Here is a 12,718-nt window from a genome sequence, read left to right as displayed (position 1 = left end):
CTCCGTTGACAGAAGGCCTCTTTAAAAATGGCATCTCCAGAGACATGCACTCACATCATCTAGAAAACAAAGTATTTTTCCGCTTCAGAAAGAATTTGCTTTGATTCACACGGAAGTTTCACGATTTAAATCCAATCCGCTGTAGCTGAAGTGATTTGTTGACTAAAATTGCTCTTCAAAGTTTGGCAATTTGGTCTAATCAGCTGTAACTTAAATGATTAAATGCTGCAGTCCTAAACACCTTTACCCTTTTAATTCAATGGGATTTACTTCCAAGGAGACATGACTGGGATTGCAGCCTCTAATATTTATTTAACTGACTGACAAGTCAAAACCAGATTACGTGAGTGTGTGTGTGTGTGTGTATATATATATATATATATATATATATATATATATATATACATATATATATATATATACACACACACACACACACACATATATACACACACACACAAACCTTTCCAACTACAAGGCAGCTAACCTTCATTGCACTTGCCCCAAAACTTTTGCCAGGCAAGATCACAGTGTGGCAAAGTGGTTGGCGTGTTGGGAGTCCAGGGTTTCAAATCCTCACTCCACCATGAATCTCATTCGGGTGACCTTGGGCCAGTCACCATCTCTCAGCCCTAACCTACCTCACAGGGTTTTTGTGAGGATGAAATGGAGAGGGGGAGAAACAGGTATGCCACACTGGAAGAAACGCAAGGTAAAAATGCAGGAAATCAGAGTGGCAGTAGTGTTTCATATTTGGAAACAAGTGTCAGGTGTGCGTGCCGGAGTCAGACCCTGTGACCAGGACTGGGGCCTTCCTAAGTTTGTTCTGAAGAGGCAAGGCACGGCCGCACAGGTGAGGCCGCTTTGTAACTTACAGTACCTGGTGGCAAGAGCTGGGAAGGGACATTAGGTCAGCATTTCCCTTCAGCTCTTTGCCATAGCAACATGTTCCCTGCCTTGCTTCTTGATCCCCGGATCCCTGCCTTCGTGACTCCTTGCTTCCTAACCCTTGGCTTCTTGACTCCCAGCTCTTTGACCCTCAGACTCTTGGCTTCCCGACTCCTGGCTTCTGGACTCCCGTTCCTGCTCCCACACCGCCATCTTGCCCCCGGTCCCAACGTTCCTAGCCAGGACTTTGATCGCCCGTGAACCGGACCGTGACAACAAGCAGGGGTTGAGAGATGGAGAGCAATCTATCCTGAGCTCATAGGAGGATGCCGTACCAGATGGATCACTGTCTTGATCCAGCAGACTCTGGCAGACTGAGCGGACAGGACCAAGAGGGCATTCAGCAGTCAAGAAGGTGGATTCTGTAAATGCTGGAAGCAAGGGGCAGATGGGCCTCATCCACCTGGGAAGGGAGCCCATCTAGGAAAAATAAAACTGTGATCATAAACCTCTGCCGCCTTGCGGGACATATTATTAATAATAATAATATTTTATTTATATCCCGCCCTCCCCAGCCAAAGCCGGGCTCAGAGCGGCTAACGACAATAAAAGTAACACAGTAACACAGTTCAAAATTAAATTAATGGCAACAATTGGGTTAGAGTTCTGTGAGGATTACCAAAGGATAAGACTGTGCCTTGCCCAAAGTCCTGGTGGAACAGCTCTGTCTTGCAGGCCCTGCGAAAAGATGTCAAGTCCCGCAGGGCCCTGGTCTCAGGAGACAGAGCGTTCCAGCAGATCGGGGCCACAGCCGAAAAAGCCCTGGCTCTGGTTGAGGCCGCCTGACCTCCCTGTGGCCCAGGACCTCCAATATGTTTTTATTTGAAGACCGTAAGGTCCTCCGTGGGACATACCAGGAGAGGCTGTCCCGTAGGTACGAGGGTCCTAGACCATATAGGGCTTTAAAGGTTAAAACCAGCACCTTGAACCTGATCCTGTACTCCACCGGGAGCCAGTGCAGATTGTACAGCACCAGTTGAATGTGATCCCATGGCGAGGACCCCGTAAGGAGTCTCACCGCGGCATTCTGCACCCGCTGGAGTTTCTGGGTCTGTCCCAAGGGCAGCCCCACGTAGAGCGAGTTATAATAATCTAGTCTGGAGGTGACCGTTGTGTGGATCACAGTGGCTAGGTCAGGGCAAGAGAGGTAAGGAGAAGAAAAGGCTAAGGAGTAGACCCTACACAAATCCAGAGTGGAGTCCCTAAGAGGGTTGGATGGCGTCTTGTACGCCTCCTTCCAGCAACTCCTGCAGCCAAGCTGGTGCCAACCACCTTGCTCTGCTTTCCACTGGACCACAACAGCAAGGCCAAGGGGGTTGGTGTCTTGTCTGGGCAGACCAGGCTTATGCCCCAGGGAGGTCACTTCAGAGCTGCTAAAGCAGTGGTTTAACTTCACCCTTGAGACAGACAGATGTTGGTAAACTGAGCCTGATGGGAGTTGGAGTCCAGCAACAACTGGAAAGACATGGTCTAACCGCTCCTACTTTAGGCAAGACGCTAAGTCTGCCTCGTTCTTCCGTTTTAATCATTTCTATACTACTTTGCATTTCTGAAGAAGAAGAAAAAACTCTATGCAATTTCCAGCCTCTCTCTAAAACACCGCATTACAAAATATTGAAATGAAACAGATGCCAATGAAGAACAAAATACACCCCCCAAAAATAATTCATGCATAAAGCACTGTAAGCAGCTAAACAAAATAAAGGAATGTGGGTGAAGAAGTTCATATGAGCTGCTGTTGTTTTTAATTTATCTTAGGCTGATCTACTGCTCATTATAACTTCATGTCCCACCATTCACCTGGTGGGAATAAGAGACAGACTCTCCTGGAGATCTTGATAACAACCAACTAATTAATAATAACGAAATGTAATAAAAATGATAATGATGATAACAATAATAATATAGTGGTAACTAAAACATGGATCCCACACCTGCCTTTTGACAGTTTTCTCCCTGCCATCTGAAGGCTTTTTTATCCATGTGGCCTTTTTTAAAAAATCCACTGTTTTTCTATGGTTCAGTTTTTTAAATGGATACTGATACTGTTACTGAAACAGTGTATATGCAGGGATATACACTGTTTCAAACAATCCATTTGGAGAGTGGGTGGGTGGGTGGAAATGCAGGAAGGAAACCCTGAAACAAACAAATGTAACCACTGCTTTTATTGCTGTTGCTGACATACAGTGGCGGTGCTCTCCCAATCTGCTGTTTGGCATTTAATAATAATAATAATACCAATGTTTTATATGAGATTAGGTGAAATGCCAGCCAGGGGAAGAGAAGACAGGATTTGACATTTAAAACAACAACCACCACAATGAGATAATTTGATCTGGTTTTGCATTGTTTTAGCTTCTTCTTTTCCCCTACCTAATGGCATCATTTCTTTTTATTCTTATTATTCTCATCCGCAAGCCACAGCCAGGAGCACTCATGTGCTAAAGGCGCAGGATTTCAGCAAGCTAGTTCTTCCACAAAACCAAACACACCAGTGACCAGATCAAAGGCACACCAAGCCTCCGATGTGTGAGCGCAATACATTATTATTAATAGCAATATTAATAATAAAGAGCCTGCGCTTTCAAAAACCACACACGCATACACAGGTGGAAGACCCCAGACCCCAGGAATAGGGGGATACTTCTTCTTTGCCCTCCAAAGTTGGGAGTCCCTAGACCCCCCCCATGATTATTTTTGGAGGGTGTTCCCAGAATTACCCCCCCAAACAGCACCCCCAGATGGGGAGACCCCCACCCCCAAAGCTACCTTAAAGGGGGATGGAGGGTCTCCTTCTTTAGGCAGTACCATTATCCAAAAGAGGGGGTTATCCCCCCTCCAGAGCCTCAATGCACCCCCCAAAAAATCGCATACTTGCCTTGTGCGCACACACCCCTCTCCTTCATCACTCGTGGTACGTTCCATCTCTGTCTCGCGCGCCCCCTCCGCTTTCACCTTCTTAGTTTAACCCTCCCGCAGTGCTAAGCCGGCCGCTCCCGGGATCCGTAGGCAGCGACCATTAGGACAAGGAGCAGGGGGGGCGCGCGGTGCGGGTGGAGAGACGCGCTGCTGTTTTCGCCTCCCCGCACCCCCCGCGGAATCCCGCGTTCCCTCCGTCCTTCCCCCGTCTCGCCTACCTCCGAGCCAGCCGCAGATGGTTCGTCCCACGGAGCCCGCCACCCAATCCGCGCGCGACAGCCCTCCTCGCCTCTCGCATCACCTCGCCCGCCGCCGGTTCCTTCAGCGCGTCTTCGGCCGTTTCCGAAAGGGGGCGGGCGGAAACGGCCGAAGGGCGGGCGGAAAGGGACGAGGGGCGGGGCTGGGAGGGACGGAGGCGGACGGAGATTGCCGAGAGAGAAGGGGGGCGGGGCAGCAGGGAGGAGATTCGGAAAACGACGGAAACTGCCGAACCTCCCTCCTCTCCGTCAACTCTCCCCCCCTTTACACACCCCAAGTGTGACGCATGCGCAGTCGACAAGGCGGCCTTTCCCGCCCAAAAACGGGTCAAGTCACAGGAGTAAATCTTGTCGCTTATTTTTATTTATTGTTTCATTGAAACGAATACATTTTTGGACTGTAAAACAAAAATAAAAAAGCACCTCAGAGTTTACAAAAAAAGTAATAATTCACAGCTGTACATTGAAAACAAACAGTTTAAAATGCTAAAAAAACCCCACAAATTAAAATCACCTCAGCTTTCTAAATATCTGGGCAGGCTTGTCCACACAAGAACTTTTTCAAGCAGAATAGGCAGGGAGTTCCAAAGTATATAGGTAGTAAAAAAAAACAACAACAGCCAAGTTCTTGCATTGGGTTTAATTTTACAGCAAACTCCCAAGTTTCTTTTTTCCTTTTAAAATGTTCTAATTATAAGCACACAGCAACAAAAATACACACAAACACCCTTATACGGATTCAGTTCAATTTCATTTCCACAAGCAGAATGGGGAACCCATTTTCTTCCTTGGCAGCATTATCTGACCTTGCCTGGCACCCAAACCCTTCTAAAAGACTTTTATCTGATGGGAAAAGAGAGGGAGAAATTCATGGGGGGAGAGGAGCGGTCTCTACATCACGTTTTCCAGTATTTGCACACCTGCCATCCCAAACAGAATATGTCTTGGATTTTTGCAATATATAAAAAACACACTTTTTGAGGGATTAGGCCAAACAGGGCCAGATTCTCCCTACCCCCCCAAAAAAAAAAGTTTTGGCATTTGAGGGTCGGGGAGCCTCAGTGACAGCTTCCCAATAGCTCCCCTTTCACTTCCTCCCAGGCAATCCGTACTGCTAAAACTGCCTCCATTTCAGAACGTGACTCTTTCATTAACTGTATAGGATCCGTCATCTTTTACTATTGAGGAAAGCAGAACAAAAGTCATACCGGAGCAGTTCCGTTCGGTGGTTTGCATCCGTCAGAACTGTTAATGTCCAGGATCTGGAAATCTATGCTCAAAGAGGCGAAGGATGCCTGCTGCTTGGAAAAATAAATCTGGAAACTGACTCTGCACAAGGTTGTGCAATACTTAATGCCTGCTATCAATAGCTAGAGAGCAGGCCTTTAAACAAATGGATTAAATTGCTTTGCTTTTGCTATCATCCAAATGAAGACACCAGTACAAATTAGGTTTGGACATGCCTCAATGTGCACAGCTTTAGCAAGTCAGAAACCAAAGTTACCAAAAGCAGCTTCAAATAAATACTGTATGCATTTTTTAATAGAACACACACACACACAAGTTTGCTGAATTATGTCACACAGCGCTTGTTTGTTTGCAAAATTCAGAATGAGTGGGTCTTAGGAGTTGGGGCAGCTGGGGCCGAATTCAACAAAGCGGTTCTGCAAGCAGAAACCTGTGCAAGGAATAGTGCAATTGGGATTTCCCCCTCCTCCCCCTATAGCCCCCCCCAAGTGACTCAAAGGACTCAGGGGAACCCCCCAGAACAACACATGGCGTAAAGAAAGCGGAGATTGCTCTTCCGACACAAACATTTCCATCAATCTCCTCGGTGCTACTCTGAACTCGTCCCGTGAGCAATCATTCCCTTTCAAAGATGAGGAGGGCACAAAGGGGTGGCTGCAGTTGGAGGGAGAAGCTTGAAGAGGAAAAGGATTGCCACGGTAAAACGCCATTCCCCTTGCAGATCACATTCACACAGCCGCTCTGCATTACTGAGCCATGCATCAAATAAAGGTAAAGATAAAGGGACCCCCCTGACCGTTAGGTCCAGTCGCAAACAACTCTGGGGTTGCGGCGCTCATCTCGCTTTACTGGCCGAGGGAGCCGGTGTACAGTTTCCGCGTCATGTGGCCAGCATGACTAAGCCACTTCTGGCGAACCAGAGCAACACATGGAAACACCGTTTCCCTTCCCACCGGAGTGGTACCTATTTATCTACTTGTACTTTGACGTGCTGTCGAACTGCTAGGTTGGCAGGAGCTGGGACCGAACAACGGGAGCTCACCCCGTTGCGGGGATTCGAACCGCTGACCACCTGATCGGCAAGTCCTAGGCTCTGTGGTTTAACCCACAGCGCCACCTGCATCCCAATGCATCATATAAGAAGAGCCTAAAGGCCTATAATTCAGCTTCCTTTTTCCTACAACGGACAACCAGATGCCTATTGCATAGCCATAAGAAAAACATGAGTGCAATAATCCTCTCTGCTGCGGTTTCCCAATAAGCTATCCCCTCTGCATAAAGCATATACCTTGCATATACCTTGACTAGCAGTCAGGGCTGGATTTAGGTTTGATGTGGCCCTAAGCTACTGAAGGTAATAGCACCCTTTATATGTCCAGCTGTCCTTTGTCAACAACAAATTGTCGCTGTTTTTTATGTTGAATATATGCTATATGGTAATTGACGGACCTAATAGGTATCTAAAGCCATTTGCACATAACAAAATAACCAGTCCATGCAGAATATAGGCACCCTATATATAGAAATGAGCAAACTAGTGATATTTTAGGGAGCAAGCTAGCAGGCGAGGCCCATGACTTCCATCACAGGAGCCTACACAACACAAAACACTGTTGCTGTATGTAGGTTTTATTTGTTTTTTATCTTATATTTTGGAAATATACATCCAGTTTTTCCCCCTTTAAATTTTTTGGGCACCCCCAAGGGAGTGGGGCCCTAAATTATAGCTTGTTTAGCTTATACATAAATCCGGCATTGCTAGGAGCCCTCAATATCCTAGCTGACAATCCATACCACAACTTGTGGGAACCAGATTTCTAGTATTACAAGAGAGGTGAAAATCTGCTCTATACAGTTTTTCCCCCATACCATGCATAATTTTATAAACCTCGCCCATCTTTCTCTATCCCTTACGCTTCTTCTAAACCAGTGATGGCCAGACTTGGCCCTCCAGCTGTTTTGGGACTACAATTCCCATCATCCCTGACCACTGGTCCTGTTAGCTAGGGATGATGGGAATTGTAGTCCCAAAACAGCTGGAGGGCCACGTTTGGCCATCGCTGTTCTAAACTAAGATGCCTCAGACACCATAGTCTGACCTCTAGTAGAGAAGAGAAGGAAGCATTCTACATCAGCCGTTCCCTCTTTTTTCCTTTAATCCAGCACCCAAAAATGATGGAAAAACCTTGGCACTAAAAAAAACAACCTAGAATCATAGAGTTGGAAGAGACCACAAGGGCCATCGAGTCCAACCCCCTGCCAAGCAGGAAACACCATCAGAGCACTCCTGACATATGGTTGTCAAGCCTCTGCTTAAAGACCTCCAAAGAAGGAGACTCCACCACACTCCTTGGCAGCAAATTCCACTGTCAAACAGCTCTTACTGTCAGGAAGTTCTTCCTAATGTTTAGGTGGAATCTTCTTTCTTGTAGTTTGGATCCATTGCTCCGTGTCCGCTTCTCTGGAGCAGCAGAAAACAACCTTTCTCCCTCCTCTATGTGACATCCTTTTGTATCGTCTCCATAGCTGTTGCCACGTTTAGATCAGCCCAGAGGAAAAGAGCCTTAAGAACACAAACAGGTCAGACTTCTGTGCTGTGCTGAATCTGGCAAGCATCTTATTAAGCAGCTATTAAAAATTTGTTGCTACAGGAGCCTCAACTCAGGAACAAGAGTGGTACACTCTCTCCACTGAAAGCATGAGCAAGGGTGCATGAGCAAGGCCAGTCGGCAAGTCAAGAGCTAGTTTCCTGTAATGCCCTAAAAATGCCATATGGTACTCACAAGATCAGGGTGGCTACAGAACAGAATTTACCACATCCTTTCAAGGTATAATTATGGGAGAATCCTTTCTTCTAACAGAAAAGGGCAGGGGGAAGCTATGTCTGGGTCGACAGGGCAGGCCAGGGAGGCGAAAGAGGGCTAAGGCTGTAAAAAATAATAATCCGAGGTGCAATTATTGCTAATTGAAAACTTCTCCCTTTTCTGGAAATCTGTATGGCCTTGCCAACTTGTCGTCAGACCTTGTGGCATCGTTGCTAAATGCCAAGCCAGTCCGTAGGAAATCCACCCTTTAGCTGCACGATTTGATCTCAGAGAAGGAGGCAGGCTTGGTCTGCAGAGGAGCTAATCTCTCCCACTTGGCTTTTCCCATAAACCATCGCTTGCCTGGGATTCCTGGTTGCCGACAGCTACAAGGTGCGTCGTTAAATATCATTTGTTTGCTTGTTTATTAAAATTCATTACTGCCCTTCATCTGAGCATCACAGTGGTGGCTTACAGTATGTTGTTGTTTAGTCGTTTAGTCGTGTCCGACTCTTTGTGACCCCCTGGACCAGAGCACGCCAGGCACTCCTGTCTTCCACTGCCTCCCGCAGTTTGGTCAAACTCATGCTGGTAGCTCCGAGAACACTGTCCAACCATCTCTGTCATCCCCTTCTCCTTGTGCCCTCCATCTTTCCCAACATCAGGGTCTTTTCCAGGGAGTCTTCTCTTCTCATGAGTGGCCAAAGTATTGGAGCCTCAGCTTCACAATCTGTCCTTCCAGTGAGCACTCTGGGCTGATTCCCTTCAGAAGGAATAGGTTTGATCTTCTTGCAGTCCATGGGACTCTCAAGAGTCTCCTCCAGCACCATAATTCAAAAGCATCCATTCTTTGGCCATCAGCCTTCTTTATGGTCCAGCTCTCGCTTCCATACATCACTACTGGGAAAACCATAGCTTTAACTATACAGACCTTTGTTGGCAAGGTGATGTCTCTGCTCTTTAAGATGCTGGCTTACAGTATAGAAACAGAAAAATACATAGTAACAAACATATACGGCTAGGCTCAACCAGAGGACACCTATTAGATTGGCCTTGCAGCAAGAATATTCCTGCAAAGCTCTTTTGAGTATAATAGTGCTGAAGAGCAACATATATGCCCTTCTAAATAAATAAGAAACTAAGGGCAGAGTCGCAGCACACACTGAATGCACATGGCTTCCCCCAAAGAATCCTGGGAACTGTAGTTTTTGTGGATGCTGGGAATTGTAGCTCAATAAGGGGGGAACTACAGTTCCCAGTAATCTAAGGGGGAAGCACATGTATACTGAATGTGCTATGAATGTATGGAGTGGATCTGCCCTAGTTGTGAATTTGACCATCATAATAAGAAGTTCAAGAGAGTTGGGAGTGTGTGTGTGTGTGTGTGTGTGTGGTCTCTGTGCACAAACACACTCACACACTCCTCTGTGGGGAGAGATCCAAGGCCTTAGCTCTGGACTTTCTAAAACAAGCGTGGGAAGAAGCAGCAAAATTCACTCAAGCTCCCTCCTCTCCCCCCCCCCCTCTCCCCACCGCACTTGTTTAAAATACCCAAAGCCACATTCAATCCTCTCTTTGTTAGGTGGCACGCTATTCAGGATCAAGAACTGGGGAACCAGCCGCTGCAGAGAGAGAGACAAAAGCGGCATTATAGGTGCACACCTACAGAGAGCAATTGGAAAGTGTACATCAAAGTGCCTTTTCCCAAAGAGACAATTACTGCATTATGTGCAACTTAGGCAAAATGTCATTGAAACGACTGAAGGCGCCCACGGCTTCTTTTCCGCTTTGAAATATAAACACCTTTGCCCATGGTTTCCCCACCACCACCTTTTTGCCATTCTTCACGCAACCAACAATGGCAAGTACAACCTTTGAGGAAAGGGCAACAGCTGCAAAAATATTCTATGAGCGTCCTATGTATTATTGCGCAAATATTTAGTCTCTCTTCTTAGACAAGAATGGATAGTGCCACCTGAGTGCTTCCAAGGCAGATGTTTTTTCATCTGCTTGGAAGTTACGTAAGAGGAGCCCTACCTGGACCAATAGTGGTCCCAGTTACCGCAGCTGGCATAATCTTCACAACAACTCTGCTGTATAGGCTAGGCCGAGAGGCGGCAAGCTTTATAGCTGAGCGGGGCATTGAACCCCAGTTTCCCAGGTCCTGTGGTCTGGCACTCAAACCACAACACCAAACTGGCTCAGGTGTCATCATACCTCAAATCCACCACATTACTAACACTGGAGTTAGAATCATAGAATAGAATCATAGAATCATAGAGTTGGAAGAGACCACAAGGGCCATCGAGTCCAACCCCCTGCCAAGCAGGAAACACCATCAGAGCACTCCTGACATATGGTTGTCAAGCCTCTGCTTAAAGACCTCCAAAGAAGGAGACTCCACCACACTCCTTGGCAGCAAATTCCACTGTCAAACAGCTCTTACTGTCAGGAAGTTCTTCCTAATGTTTAGGTGGAATCTTCTTTCTTGTAGTTTGGATCCATTGCTCCGTATCCGCTTCTCTGGAGCAGCAGAAAACAACCTTTCTCCTTCCTCTATGTGACATCCTTTTATATATTTGAACAGGGCTATCATATCACCCCTTAACCTCCTCTTCTCCAGGCTAAACATGCCCAGTTTTTTGAGGTCTGTACGGGTTGTCTTTTTGGACGAATGCTGAGTTTGCATTTTGTACTAAAGTTGGTTTTTGCTTTTAAATGTGCTTGGGGGTAAGCTACACTTCTGTGAATCCTCCCTCTCCAAAGACCTGCTCTGTTTATTATTTTTATTTTGCAAGGCACCAACTGCCACTCATTTGTTTCTTCCTCTCCCCAAAGTCCCCCTGGCCGCTGTTTCCCACGCTATTAATTTAAACGGAATGTCTACCAGGGAAACCAAAGTCGCTTCCCACCCCCCAGATCCCACCTCCTAGCAGATGGCAAAGTTATAAATATCAACGCATTCGTCAGCTAGTGGTACTCAAACCAGGCAGGCCGGAGCACCTTCTGCACAGCTTAAAAATACCACAACGGATTCACAGAACCATAAAATTGCAGAGTTGGGAGGGACCCAAAAGGGCAGCAAATCGAACCTCATGCAGGAATCACAGCAAGAGAATCTTTGATCAGCAAGCAACGTTTATTTCAGCTCTGGCGTTGCACCTCCAAAACGCAGAGCCTGAGTTTCTGCAGTGCAGGTGCATCAAGAATTATGGAGCTCTACGCAGACATTTATTTGCTGTGCACAATCCATACCGCTGGAGCATGAAAGGCTGGGCTTATGGGTGCCCGGGACATACATTCAAGCACATGAACGAGACACGAACAGCACAAATTAAGTAGATCTGTGGGAGGTTCAGTACAGATGAGAGAAACTAGGAGGCGATGAAGCTGGCCTCAAACCACCCAGTCTCCTGGGTAATCTCCTGGGCATCCAACACTCAGAGGGTCCTCAGGCAGACTAGGCCCTAGGGCAGCCTTTGCCAAGCTGGTGCGCTCCAGGCATTTTGGACTACAATTCCCAGCAGCCTCAGCCAGCTAGCCGTGGAGGGTACCTGGTCGGCCGCCATAGGGAAACGATGCCCCCGGACTGCATTTCTAACCTGAAGCAAATCAGCTGACTCACCAAGGCAATTGGGGTTCTACAAGGCCCAATAAATCCTTTGCAGCCAAGCCAGCTAGTTAGTCGGAGCGTTCTGCCTGGTATTTTGTCAAAAAACAAAGCATCCTTGCCCTGCCTTTCTGCCAAACGAGGTTCCCGGATGGGTTTACAAGGTCCAAAAATAAGACAGTCCTTGCCCTTAGGTTTGCAATCTATAAAATACATGTGACAAAAGTGAAATACTGTGGTACCCCTGGTTGTGAACGGGATCCGTTCCGGAGGCCCGTTCACAACATTAAATGAACGCAACCTGCAGCGGCGCGTCCGCGCATGCGCGGGTTGCGAGTCATCGTTTTGCACATCTGCACATGTGCGAGCGGCGAAACCCGGAAGTAACCCTGTCTGGTTCGCTGCGGGACGCAACCTGAAAAAACGTTACATGAAGCAAACATAACATGAGGTATGACTGTATACTTGGAGTCAAGTGTGAATTTCATGCTCTTTATTCAGCTGGTAGTGGTGAGGAGGAATGGAAGTTCCCCCAAAATGTCTAGCTAGATATACATTATTTACACAATGGGCCCTGCGTGATTCACTAATTCTGGGAGGCTACTCCTATAGGCCAATCAGGTTGTGGATTCACTTCCTCCAGAAGCCTGGTTGGCTGCTCCTGCAGGCCAATCAGGTCGCTGATTCACTTCCACCTGGAGCTGGATTGGGTGGCTCCTGCGAACCAATCAGACTGCTGCATTCTGGATCCTATTATTCTAGGATTCAGCTCAGTACATAAGAAGGAAAGGTGATGGGGGGGGGAAGCAGCTCGTTCACCAGTTCAAGGAGGGTGATGATGCGATAACATCTGCATAGTTTGCTGCTTTCCTCTGCCTTTTCCAAAATTCGGCAGATGACACAATTAAGGTAGCAGTGAAACAGAGCTG

General features: G+C 47.1%; 1 protein-coding gene across 5 annotated transcripts in view; it reads right to left on the bottom strand.

The window, feature by feature from the left end:
* EXTL3 (exostosin like glycosyltransferase 3) overlaps positions 1 to 12,718 on the bottom strand; it is a 177,107-nt gene that overhangs the window by 148,637 nt on the left and 15,752 nt on the right. For 2 of the 5 annotated variants that reach the window (XM_083432559.1, XM_083432562.1), the window contains exon 1: positions 4,089 to 4,219. The exons of 1 other annotated variant lie outside the window; for it this stretch is intronic. The gene's annotated coding sequence lies outside the window, so the exon portion shown is untranslated. Of the gene's footprint in view, positions 1 to 3,829; positions 4,220 to 12,718 lie in introns of those variants that run through there. 2 more of the 5 variants (XM_083432563.1, XM_083432560.1) reach the window with 2 other exon arrangements.

This window comes from Podarcis tiliguerta (genome assembly GCF_965153285.1).
Source record: "Podarcis tiliguerta genome assembly, chromosome: 3".
Taxonomy (NCBI): domain Eukaryota; kingdom Metazoa; phylum Chordata; class Lepidosauria; order Squamata; family Lacertidae; genus Podarcis; species Podarcis tiliguerta.
This window is presented reverse-complemented; position numbering and strand designations above follow the sequence as displayed.